The 14,132-nt window shown below is 37.0% G+C and overlaps 1 protein-coding gene and 1 long non-coding RNA gene across 14 annotated transcripts in view; one reads left to right on the forward strand and one right to left on the reverse strand.

The window, feature by feature from the left end:
- The window catches only part of PTPRD (protein tyrosine phosphatase receptor type D), a 428,379-nt gene that overhangs the window by 347,178 nt on the left and 67,069 nt on the right, over positions 1–14,132 (forward strand). The window lies entirely within an intron of this gene.
- The window catches only part of LOC122686210, a 182,946-nt gene that overhangs the window by 52,606 nt on the left and 116,208 nt on the right, over positions 1–14,132 (reverse strand). The window lies entirely within an intron of this gene.

Consider the following 14,132-nt stretch of genomic DNA (forward strand, 5'->3'; position numbering starts at 1 on the left):
ATCATTTAGTTCATGTTTATATAAGAGAAGCAAATTGAGGTTGCCCATTTTACTGATGCTTGCTGATGGTTATGAATAAACAGGTGATTATCAGAAGATGCCCGTAGACTATAACTTAAAAATTGTGAGGAGCTTATTTGCATATAAATCTGGATAATCACTAAGGACAATCCAAAGTTTAGGAATCGGTGATGGTGATGTGGTGATTAATAAAAACAAAGCACATTAGAAATGTCTGACGCATCTATTTGTGGACTGCTTGGTAATCAGTTGTACTAAGGATTTTATCCCAGAAGGAAGGATTGCTTCTAGAAGATGAGGATCATTCCTCAACTGTACCTAGCTTCTCTGAAGGATTCATGAGAGTATTATCCATTCATCTCTTTCCAATAATAAATCCTTCTCACATGGCATATTAAAAAATACCCAAGAGCTTGTGTTCAACAGTCAGCATTTTGTTAGTCTTTTTGGCTGAAGCACTGCATTGGATTGCTATTCTTAAAAAGTAGTTTACAATGTCACTTAAATCCTTTCCTCTGTCATAATAGCTACCCTGGACCACCAACTGCCACATACCATATTCATCCTCACTGGCATCCAAAAGAGCGTTGTGGCTTTTTCATACTTAAAAGTTCACTGCTTACCCTCTTCCAGATGTTTTATAAAGCATTAAATAATACCAGCTTCAGACCCAGTCCTTTTCTAGAACAGTACAACTGAAATATTTTCACATATAGTTATTCAAGTATCTTTCCCTGTTTTCTGCTTCCAAAATCTATGATGGCCACCACTTTATCTCATAACCCTGACCAAGTCCTACCTGCCTCCCTTGCATCCAAATTTAATCTGAAAATGAGTCTCTGCTTAAAAACTTTTCCCGTCAGCACCAAAGGCAACAGCACAGTAAGTTCGAGTTTTAGAACAAGAACTATTATATCTTTCAGCATTTGAGCAAGTCCACACCTCAGTCCCCTTTTCTCAAAATAGTATTATGTGACATAGATATATTTTGTAAAATTCTCACAATTGATTTTACTTTTGATGTTGGAAAATGTTCTAACAAAACAAATAAATAAATAATAAATCTTTTTGTGGAAATTAAAGATACTAGTTGTTCAGGGGTTAACCTGTTTTCATACTGAAAAAAAAGAAAAAGATCACTTTTATCAAAGTTTCACCAATGCTAGTTCAAGCAGGATAGTGTCACATTGGTAGTTGCTTCTTTTGAGGTCCTGTTCAGAAACTGTGAATGGTATATGTGGATGATTACCATATAGGGCTCACACTTTGCTTCCCATTTTAAAAGGAAAAAACAACAGCAGCAATTTCTTGTCTCAAGTCTCTTAAATTATCTTCATGGTAAATAAAAACTAAACCAAGTCACACATAGAGGAAAGAAATCTTTTTTGTCATTAGTGAAGCAAGGTAAATGATAAAAATAAAATAAATGAATAGAAATGGAGAACCCATTTGGCATGATCTTGGCTGGAGAACTTGTCAAACTGCCTTTGTTTCCCTGTAGTATTGTTTCAAACCACTCAGAATTAGGTCACTCAATACTACCACTTCCCTATGCTTTTGCCTGCTATGTCATTATTCTCCTTAACCTGTTATTTTCCACCATCATAACAGTAAAGTATGTCAAAGGACAAAGAATATTCCTCCTTGTACCTTTATTATGATAGTTGGAAACTATGTACATTTCATTCCCATGCTATTTTTACAGAATAAGATCCAAAGCACTTGAATCAGACTAAAACGTGCCTTTTCATAGCTTTGTGTCCACAAATACACCCTAAATCTAGAGCTGACCTAGAAACCAAAAGTTTTTTCAATTTGAAGTGTTATGCAAAAGGTTAGAAGCATTTAATTGAAGTTTATGGGCTATACAGAGAGCTTTAATCTAGATTACAAGCATGAACAGAGTTTTATCTTAGACTAAGCCCTAGCCAGCAGATATTTAAGGGTAAAAGCAATCATCCTGTATCTTAAGCACAGAAAAAATGCCAGCATCTGGAACCACAGAAGCAGTAACTGAGGCTTCTCCTATAAAGGGATCTTTGATAGCTCAGAGCCAGATTTTTCGAATATATTAAAAGGCTATGTGACTTCACGTACAGTTTATAAAACTTAATGTGCTTGTTTTGGGTTCCACCCATGGTGATAACTTACATAACTGTGGTTGAGTGGTTTATATGGGATCCATTTGTTGTTCTTCTCTCTGTGTTTCTGATCACTCCCTTTGTATTACTTTGCAGAGTGATCTGATGACATTAAAGAAAAAACTGAGAGTTGTCACAGTGACTTGTGTTATCTTTATCTTGTTTAACAGAGCAAAACTCTTAACATTCTTCCATTGAGAGATGACAAGGGAAAAACTTAAAAGAATAAGGAATTGTGTATGGGCACTGATGTGCTTACTAAACTCTTTGAAAATACTGATATTTCATGATGTATCTCCAAATTATAATTATTTTATGTATGCTGGGAAAAATGCAAAATAAATTTAAGAGAGTCCTAATTACAAAATGCTCACAATTATTGAATTAGATGGTAAGCAGTATGAAAACACAATTGAATTCCTGACCAATGCAGTTCCTGTTGGCATCCCAACATGTTTAGGCAGTACTTAAGAGAAAATAATAATTCCTGAAAGAGAGAGATGATAGGACTTACTTCATTGACTTAAAATAATGTCGGGAAAGACTAAATGGAAATTAATATTTATTTGTGCATAAGATAATATATGATAATATGCTTAATCTTATAGACTCCAAACTTGTCTAGAAAGTATAATTTCATTAACGTAGGAAAAGAGAAAGGGACCAAACCAAAATGTAAAGAGCAAGGAAATCTGGGTTTGGGTCACAACTCTGTCCTAACTCGTTCTGTCACTTTGACTTCTGAGTATCAGTTTTCATAGTGCTAATGTCTTTCACTTTTGAGTTCTCTAAGAGTTAGCTCTATGTAGTTTTCACATCAGCTATCTTATTTGCTATACTCATAGCAGTCTGATGAAGCAACAGTATAAATATTTTATTAGTATAGATAGGTATCCATGTTTAGAGATGAGAAAACTGAAGCTCAAACAGAGAATCAGCCTTGAGTCTCAGTGCAAAAGATGAACAACTAATACAGCTTACATTTGAATTGAATTCTTCTGATTCCTCACTCAAGGCTTCCATAGGCCCACATCACTCACCCTGCTTTCCCGCTGATTCAGGATGTGATTTAACTAAGTAACTTAGCATGGATACGAACACCCGGCCTTGCCTTTTTGACTAAAATAACCCATTTTATCATTTCGTATTAACACAAAGTTCACATTTTAGTATTTCATTTCTCTTTTTATGGTCTAACTTTCCTGAGGCTATAACATAAAACAGGGAATCATCAGTGACCTGGATGCATCAGACTCCTACAACTGCAGAATGTTACATCTGTCCCTAACAGGTGATCTTCTTAGCTCAAATAACTTTTTATGTATCTTAAACTTCTTGTAAATTCAGGAATATCAAGTAGAGGCAGATTATTTATTGTAATGCCTTGTAACTATCAATGTAATTATCACAGTCCGGAATAAAAAACGTTATTTTTTTCCTAAACTATAATGATCTTCACTGCTGCCAGTACTACATTTCTATTAGTAGAATTATAATTAGCATTTCACTTTAAAGCCATGTTGACATGGAATTTTTTTTTAAGTCATTGACCAGGCCTATGTCAAGAGCAAAATTTAAAATCCTCCTTTTAAATTAAACAACAAAGACAAGACATTATGATAGACATGACTGTCTTGGTATTTACCATGTGTTGGGCATCATGTCTTAGATTTTATATATAGTGTATAAAATCATGTATAGATTTTACTGATAGTGTAGAACAACCTCAAAAGCTAGTCATTGTCATACAAAATTGAGATGAGGAAACTGTTAAACTTTTTAAAGTCTAGTAACCTTCTTACAGGCATTAGCTAGTAACTGGCAGAGCCAAAATTCTCAGGTATGAGTCAACTGGACTCAAGATGGCTACTCTCTCCAAAAGGCAACCTGGGACTCTAGCCACTTTTGAGTCATGATAATGGAGCCTATACATGTCAACCTAACTCAAAAACTGTCCTTTTGACTGGGAAAACTGTCTAGGAATTTTGAAATATACATTTTGAAACACTTATCATAGAAATCTTAGAGCCAGAGTTCTTCAATTGTGTTCTTAGACTTAAGCTAAAGTGAATATTTCCAAAGAATAAACAACTTATAAATGGCTTTCAGGTGGATTTTTTGTTTGTTTAATATCACTACATTTTTGGAGGTATCTGAGGAAGAAAGAGAAATAAGACCGAAGACTGGAAACTAAATCCTGATTTTAGCAGCTGTGTGACTTTGGGCATGTCATTTACTTCAGTTAACCCTTTGGGGGGAGTTGATTCCTTCTTAGAATCTGATGAACATTTCAAATTCCACTTGCAAACAAAAGGCCCCTACACACATCTGTATGCTAATTTCATAGAGATGACGGACACGCAGTCTCTTTGCAAGTGTATGCTTCAATTTAGGGAGTGCTGACTCAGTGTCTTTCGTTCTGGTTCTACCTAAAATGAGAATGTATAAGACTGCCCCTGCTATTCCAAAAAATTATGAATGTTGATTCTAAATCCAAGGATCATAGATAAGTATTAAATCTTGGACATTAAGAGATTACTAGCTCTTTTGAGTGGGGAAGGGGGCACATTTAATCCAAAGGGTTTACCCAAATAGAATTATTGGCTCATCTGTGTCTCTCCAACAAAACCAGGTTTAAATGGTTTTTTCTAAGAGTTAGAAATGACAAAGAATACAGCACTTTATGCCATACGCATTTTTAACACTAGTGTTTGTAATCTGATAAAAGCAGGTTAGTAAAAAATGGGTTTGTTTTATTTTTTTCTAGTTTTGGGGGAGTATATTTAGTTTCAAACCATTCATTCATCATTATTCACTTCATCTCTGTAATGGGTACCTTCCTACAAGGGCCTGTGTGTATTTCTCAAGAACTTCTTTCCTATTAAAGTATCCCAGGCTCTTTTTGCTTTTGAAAAACTTGTTTGAACAAGTTCCTGTGCCTTGGTTTCCTCATCTGTACAATAGGATTAATAATAATAATGCCTACCTCCTAGAATTATTAGGCGAATTAATGAGTTAATGCATATGAAGCCTTTAGATGAGTGTTTGGCAAAAAGAAAATGCCTAGTAAATACTGAGAAATATCATTACTGTTGTGAATTTTACTACTACTATCGATATATCCTTTTATCCACAGATGGAATATCTTTTGTTTATGATCTATGGAAAAATTAATACTATCCAAATGAAAAAGCTGCATATATTTGCAGCACTCTGTGAAGCAAAAGAAAATATTGGTGCTTGATAAATGAAAACCAGATCTATAATAGCATTACAGATTTCAACAAGGGGAAGAATGTGTTCTTTTAAGTGGAAATCCAAAATATATTATCTGCTATTTGATTTGCATAATAGGGACAACTCAAAAAAAAATTCCAACTGTAAAGAAAATAGATGATGTTACAACAACTTGATTATTTGTGAGATGGGCAGTTTAGCGCCTTTAAAATGAGAGAGCAGCTCTCAGAATCACTGCTCCTAAGATAAATCTAAATTTAAAAAGTAAAAAGAAACTACTGATACTCCCCTGTACTGGTGATTGCCATTTGCCACCACACTTGTGCTCTACATTTAAGCCCTGTCTCGGCTTCCTCTGTACAGTGTTCAGTGGTAAATGTCTACTGATTCATTCAGACAGCTGTCAGCACATGGGAACGTTCTCCAGTTACACATCTTACCCATGCTGGGGTTACCCTTCTTTTTTTTCTGCAGGCCATATCTAGTAACCATATATATTTTCAGTAAGTAAAAACAACTAAAAACAAAAGAAAATCAAGAGCTGCAATCTATCCAAAATTTTCTAATAAATGTCTAATTATCCTGAATATAAATGTTTCATATGGAGTATCTACATTAAAGAATTAAAATTGTTTTCCTCAGTCAAGAATTCCTTTAATAGCTGTCATGTGATATATCCCACATCAACGCAATTAATATGATTCCTTTTCCTCTCTCTTGGTTCATTCTCTCATTCTCTCTCTTCGTCACTCCTCTCCTCGAATACCCCAGACACTAATGACTAATTTGTGGGCACCTGGGTTTGTTTTATTTTGCTCTCGAAATTCTGCTTACACCACTGAAGGAAGTCGGTTAGAAAATATGCCTCGTCTTAAAACACACACACGCACACGCAAAAACTTGTCTCATCTCATCCCATATTGGTTGAGTTCATTTTTCTCACATTGTTTAGAACATCAGTCACTGAGTTAGCTCCATTTCTTTAACATTTTCAGTCTTTCAGTTTTCAAGTTAATTATTTACAAGCGTGACAAAATTTAATCCTTTTATTGTAGAGTGATCTTTTTTTAATAAATAAAGGCATCTTTCTTTTTGAGGAACAGTGCACAGTCAAATTTTTATAGCTTAATTTGTCTTAAATTGAAAACTAGATGGGATTTAACCTCTGGAAACTTGGAACAATTTCACAAGGTGCTTGCAGCCTTCGTAAAGACTAATTAGAGCTATTTAAATGGCATCTCTCTCCTGTGAGCAGCAGAGCAAGTGTGTGGGGATCTGTTATTCCCAGCGCCTACCTCAGCCTGCCCCTGTGGTGCTTCTTACCTAGAAAGGAGAAAAAACATTTTTAAGGGATGGTGGGTTGTGTTGGTTTTTTCCTTTACTTTTGTTTCCAGGAAGCTAATCGAAGAGTAAATCAGAAAGCTCTGAGTTTATTTTTATCTGCATTGTCTTTGTTCAGTTATTGGGATTTTCTTTTCATTTGTATGGTACATCTATGCAGATTGTGCTAATGAAGCTACCCTCCATCACTCCTAACGCTGCACAGAGACCTACGTCATCTGTGGTATGGCTCTGTTTTTAGAATATAGGCACAAGTTGTACATGACTGGAATGTTAAAAAATGACTATTTTTGTCTGCTCCGTTATTGTTTTTTTAACATAAGAATGGGGAGGGAGCCTTCCAGATTTGCAGTTTCTTTTTGTCAGTATAGTATTCAGAAATGAGTAGGTTTATTTTATTGTTGATCACATCGATCATGAGAATAGCCAGTATCCAATGTGTATTTTAGACGTTTCAAATTAACTCACTCATTTGAAACTCTCACAGGGGTGTTGGGTAGGGATGTTATGATAGTGCGGCTCATATATTAGGGTGTAGGTGAGGAGACGGGCACTGTGAGTGTCCTACAGACGGAACTCCTGCTGATACTCTGCATTTGATTTTGACTATTTCATTGTGAAATAAAGTCCTACAATAATTGTAGCTCAGTTGGTAAAGAATCCACCTGCAATGCAGGAGACCCCTGTTTGATTCCTGGGTGGGGAAGATCCGCTGCGGCAGGGATCGGCTACCCACTCCAGTATTCTTGGGCTTCCCTGGTGGCTCAGCTGGTAAAGAATCCGCCTGCAATGTGGGAGACCTGGGTTTGATCCCTGTGTTGGCAAGATCCCCTGGAGAAGGGAAAGGCTAGCCACTCCAGTATTCTGGCCTGGAGAATTCCATGGACTGTGTAGTCCATGGGGTCGCAAAGAGTTGAACACGACTGACCGACTTTCATATATGTATATGTATATTAATATAAGCTAAGTCGACCAAAACTCTGTGACTCAGCTGAACAGGCATACTGCAGTGGCCCAAATGCTGCTTTATTTCAGGGCTAAGTGTCCCCTAACTAGAAATGAGTCCCTTCCACCACAAAGCTGAGAAGTCCCAATACATGTAGCTAACCTTGGAATGCATTCAGAGACGACTCAATCACCCACCTCCTTCTCTGTAGCCACTCTCATGACCTGCCCCCTCAGCAGTGCCAAGGTATAGAAAACCAAAGAAAGCAGAACACACTGGGAGAGTGCAGGCGGGGTTCACAGACTCTCTGAAAGTTGTCGATTCCTCCAGAACTCAGAGTGGAGATGAGCTGCAGTACCCACACGGAAAGGCACACTTCTAAAAAGAATCATCCTGCATTTGGCAGAAACATGGAGGGTCACTGGGCAAACTGCAGTCATATCCAGGGAGACTTCTGCAGATAATACCCTGTGCCTTTGCAAGAAGCATTTGTTTTTTCTGGTATGTTGCAAAGAGAAGCCTTTGTTTTGCTAGTTCTGATGCAGCTGTGAGTGGCTGCCATGGTGTAAGTGAAGGAGAAAGAAGGCTTGTGTCCCTTGAAATTAAATACATTTACTAGTAAATTATTATTGGATTTTGTTTATCTATTTTCTGTTCTGTGGTTTTGCTGGTGTCAGCAAACAAAGTAAACATTTTTTGTTTTTTTTCTGCATTGTGGGTTGTAAAAATTACAGTCTAGGTCTTAACTGGCAATTCATTGTTGTTAGTTTTTTTTTTATTTGTGTATTGAAGTGGAGCAGGAGACATTACTGATTAAATGAAAGGTAGCTTTTGTACTCTAGTGGGTCTTGAGTACTTCTATCGTACAACAGGGAATAAACTGCTTTACCAAAAAAAAAAAAAATTCTTTGACACAGACTTCACAAAGGGTTTGTAGAAGTGAAAGGAAATGTAAGTCCTAGAGCTTTGATGCCACGCTGTGAGCTGGAGCAGAGCCAGCCAGTGAGCTAAAGTTCTGGTCCCCGCTCTGTGTGCTGCAGTAGTTTGTCCTCTAGAGCCATGAATGGGGTTCCCCACCTTGCCTCTAACTCTGCCTCTTACTCATTCCCACCTCCACAGGTCAAAGAAAGCTACTTTTCCTGAATAGACCACGTGCTAGGCTAGTCCTACCACCTCCTCATGCTTTTGAATCTGTTTATTTTTTACCCTACCGGGTTCTAGTCAAAATTTAAAGTATCAATCACACCAAAAAATCTGATCACAGTTCATCAGAAGTAGAAGAAGTAGGAAACAACTTGAACGATCATCAGAGCGTGTACCTACCTAATCTGATAGCCACTGAAAGTCTCTATATAGCTTAAAAGAACTTCACAGAGATTTCCGAATCCAAGAAGGTTAAAAACACCACAGAGACACAATCTTATTTTAGAACTTAAAGGGACTTGAGGGAATCAATTTGTCCAGCGCACCTTGTTTAGCAGATAAGCAGTCAGAGGTCTGTACAAGTTGAACCACTGCCCAGATGTCAAAGAGCAACTTCCCAGCAGCCCTAACCCAGAGTTTCAGTTTCCTGGTCAATGTCTCTGATGTCTTAGTATGTTCTTAGTATTATTTCACAAGTCACAACTTTTATGATACAGAAGTACACACTTGCCCCTTATGATTACTTACTTTCACATTGATAAAACAATTTATGTACTGTTTTGGGTCCTGCTTTTTTACTGAAGAGCATAAGGCCTTATTATTAACATTTTATAATTATAAACACCTCTCAACAATCTTTTCAAATCAAATTATCTACTGACCTGAAAAACTGAGTGCAAAGCAAGTTGTTTATTTATTATTATTATTTTTTATAACGAGACCCACATGACCCAATTATTTCTCATCAAATTAACAAGGGAAAAAAAAGAAAAGAAAAAGTATTTTAACCTAGTCAGGACCAAACAGCTCAGATAGTATGTTCTTTGACATTTCAACATGCTTTCAAGGTTTTAAAGCCTTTCTCAGTGTGAGTTAATTATTCATCAGGAATATTCTTTCAAACCAAATAGCTTCATCTTTCCAAGAATTCCTCTCCATTTGTTACTATTCAAATATATGGGAGAAAATCACTATAAAGCTCTACAGTGTTAATCCCATGCTTAAATGAAGAAAAATGGCATTTCCTCTGCATGTTGAACTCAAAAGTTCTCAAAATTTTTCAGATAGAAAAAACAAGGGAGCCCAAAGTTCACACCCAGGCTCATTTTTCCACCAATAGTGTAACTAGCAATTCCCAGTAAATAAAATGAGAGCCTAAACGTGACCCAACCATGTTTGAATCACAATATCTTGAAGGCTTGAGTTTTATAGCTCCAAGTTCAGTTTGTCCAAAACACAAAGACCCAGTGGAAAGCATGTATGTAGTATTTCTAAGCACCACAAAAAATAAGTCCATTAACTGATGGAACAAACTAGAAGACAGGAATGTGGAATACAGTGGGGTATAATATGAAGACAAGATCTAGCCTGTTTTTTCGCTTATTAGATGATTAGATTAGAATGATAACTATTGTTGGTATTGGAATTGCGTACGTGACTATTATTAATTGGAGAATACACATGAACCAATACATAGGAAACCAGGACTTCTGTGGTCATCCAGTGGTTAGGAGTCTGCCTGCCAATGCAGAGGACACAGGTTTGAACCCTAGTCTGATATCTTACTTGCCGTGGGGACAACTAAGCCCATGTGCCACAACTTCTAAGCCCACACTTCGGAGCCCTCAAGCTGCAACTACTGAACCCATGCACCAGAACCACTGAAGCCTGCACGCCCCAGAGCCTGTGCTCCACAACAAGAGAAGCCACTGCAGCGAGAAGCTGGCACAACTCAAAGAAGAGTAACCCCCCTCGTTGCAACTAGAGAATGCCTGTGTGAAGCAATGAAGACCCACTGCAGCCATAAATAAGTCAATATTTTTAAATGAAAAAAATGCACAGAAAATCATGAAAACTTACTTTTATAAATGTAGTAAAGCCATGGATGCCTAGGAAAGGACAAGGTCTAGTTCTAACCTGTTTTTCTTGGACAGTGACCTTAAGATCAATTGTGCCTATGGGACTTAGGACCAAGAGAGTGCCTACAGCAGGACCAGTCCTAAGATTCTACTTATGATGAGTTTCAGACATCTTTTTTTCAAGTTCTTGCTATTTTACTACCTTTTCCCTCTCAAAAAGAAAAAAAAAAAAAGCAAGGCACCATTACCGTACTTTTGGACATATCTTCACAAATCCAAGAAATAAAAGCAATCAGCTGATTGACAGTAATTCTGCATTCTTTCAGTTCTGCATTTTAAGTTATATTTCTACTTAACATAGCCCCAGAATTCAGTTAATTCTTACACACTTCTCATGGATTAGTAGTGCACACTGATTTGCACTACATTAGAGGGAAGTCAATATAGTATGTTTTTTTCATTGGAGTTGGCTGAAAAATCATTCTAAATATGTCAGTTTGAAAATAGAGGTCTTGTCTACTCAAAACACACTTCTCCTTAACCTTAGCTTTCAATCTGAGGTTAATCTTTTTTTTAGAAGTGCAAGCCACCATTATTTCTCAGATCTTTTCTCATTCATCTTTCTGCACAGCTTATTATGTTGGGTTGTATGAATATAGGACACACTTGGTCTTAGAGCTGCTTGAGAGCACAGTAGTTTCTCACATCTCCACATTGCAAAGAACATGTGATAAAACTTACTGGAAGTGTCTTTTTGTCAGAGTGTGTAAAGCAATTTGCCAGGAGACTTTTATTCTAGGTATTACCTATTTAGAGACACGTGTCAAAATATATAAAGAGGATCCTCACATTATTTTCAGGATATAAATATTACCCTAACAATTAGCTCTCCTAGGTGTCAAAGTATTGTTTTCAATTCTCTTCTTTGCACAATATCAAGTCCCAAATTCTGAAAGCATTTAGTGATACAGTATGGATCAAGGTGCCTAATAGTTTTCAGAAGAATTTTTGTATTTTTGTCCCAACTATTATTCGGTATCAACCTATTCCCCATAAAATATAATAACAACATATTGTTCAATCTTGAGCAATACATCAAAAAACAATTCATTATGTGATAGCTGATTAAAGTTTATGCAAGAATGTAGGCTAGGTCTGATTCCACCTCTTAGATGTGTGTCTCACATTCACCACCTGTGTCCTCAGATGCGTTGTTCAGACACATTTGTTACCCTTGATAAGGAAGAAATGGCACAGTCCCCAGCTGGTGTATTTTCTGAGTCATTAAACCAGATTTATCCATTTTTGAATTTTCTTGGAAAAAAAGTTTTCTGTGTATTGGTAGCAGAGTGAGGCCCTTAGCCAGAATCCTTTCTATCATTTCTTTAATGTTACCTGCTAAATTACAGTATTTAAGGTGAGCTTTCCCTGTGTTATAGACTCATTGTTGGCTCAGAACCAAATCCTGCAGACATGGAGATGTGCATGTTTCCCAGTGGCTGTAACCTGAGGACTTTATTTAAACTGTCCTTTGAATCTGCAGTAATGTGGTGTCAGGGAGGAATAGGATCTTTATCAACAAAGGGCTGCCAGAACCCCAACAGCTTCTTGAGTAGCTGTAATAGATGAATAATGTTATAACAAACCGTGCATTTCAGTTTTTGCTCAAAAGGCTTTTCACTGATGCTGGTGGTATTTCATATCCATGTGTTCATCTTGGAACCCAGTAGTCTCCATCTGACTTTCATTACTTTTCTTGAGAGGATCAATTTTACAACTGGAATCAGAAAAGCAGTCAAAGTAATTGCAAGTGGCAATCACTGAAATTTAGTAATCTTAGCTTGGGAACATATGTTCCATTATAAAGAATATATTCTTTTTTTTTTTTAATAAATCCAAGACTCATATTTTCCCAAAGTAAGAAGGGACCATGTACAGGTTCTAGTGCTATCTCCTATATCATGCTAATATCCCTATAAAGTGTTTATTCCTTCAGGAATAGGCAACTCATTACATCTGAAGGAACTCTATACCCTTTCTGATTCTGACTATATGAAAATGCTTTATTATACTGGAGATGAAATTCATCTCTCTGTAGTTACATCCTTCAGAACTGAAAGATTTGGGTCTCAACATCGCAATCCTCAACCTCTCTTGATTCATGGGCGACTCTTATGTCCAACTCCTATTTTTTTGCCAGGTTTTAATATATATTCCTTTCTCATACGAAATAGCTTTGATTTCCATCATCATTCTGGTCACTCTTCTTGGAAGTTCAGACTTCCCTGTAACCCTTATAAAGGCACCGTGCTGAAGGAAAATTAGACTTTTAATCAGAATATCTGTATTATGTTACAGCTTTGCCACTTTTAAATGTTGGAACTTGGGCAAATTGTTTACTGTTTTTGTCACCAGGGATAGTAAAAGTAAATAAAAGATATGTGGTCTAGAGGCACATAAAACAAGCAGTATGCAAGTGGACAATTAAATTTAGAATTACAATGTTGCCAAGAGAGTTCTGAGGTCCCAGGGTATGAAGAACAGGCCCCCTGAGATGGAGGCTCAGTGTTTCCTGATGGGAAGGAGACAGAGAGTGTGTTGTGGGATGCGGGATGGCAGTAAGCTAGGGGAGCAATGTTTTCTAACAAAGCCAGCATGTAGAAGCAGGGCAGTGTCTAGAGACTGGAAAGGGAGTGGATGAGTAGACAAGATGAGTTGGAGAAGTACAGAGCTTTGTGGCCATTGTTGAGAATTTGGATTTTATTTAAAGTATAAGGAGAAGCCATTGTTGGGTTTGAAGAAGAGACATTCAGTGTCTGAAATATATTTTTATAAACTGCTCTCATCGAAATAGAGAACAGACTGCAAAGGACAAAAGTAGAAATGGGACAACCAATTAGGAGGCAGTTGTCATCATCCAAAGAGAGATTTGTGTGATTCGACATCCCGTGGAAGTTTAAGGGAGAAGCAGTAACCTACAGAGGTTAAGACACAGATGTAGCAGACTGCCTGCCTATAATTAGACAGACTCCACCAATTTTGGCACATTTTTGCATCTCTCTGCACCTTAGTTTCCTCCTTTGTGAAAGGAAGGTCATGACTGAACTTCCGAGAGTTGTTGTGAGGATTAAATGAGTTTATATATGAATTCCCTGTTAGCTAAATCTGGAAAGAATTTTTTACTCTTAAGACGTGTTCCACCCTATACTGCATTTTCAGACTCAGGCATTACTTTATTTGGTTTTTGTCTGGGAAAGAAAGAATGAATGTGGACTATGACCAGATAATTGCTTATCTTCCTTTGCAAGCTATATTTTGCTGATGCAATGGAGAAAACATGTGAGAGAAAAGACATTCCATGAACAATCAGTTGTGTTTTTCTTTCTTTGGAGTCCACCTTGTCATGTCACAAAGATTGAACACTTCAGACATTGTATTTCTTTA

The sequence above is a fragment of the Cervus elaphus genome, chromosome 29, assembly GCF_910594005.1.
Source record: "Cervus elaphus chromosome 29, mCerEla1.1, whole genome shotgun sequence".
Taxonomy (NCBI): Eukaryota; Metazoa; Chordata; class Mammalia; order Artiodactyla; family Cervidae; genus Cervus; species Cervus elaphus.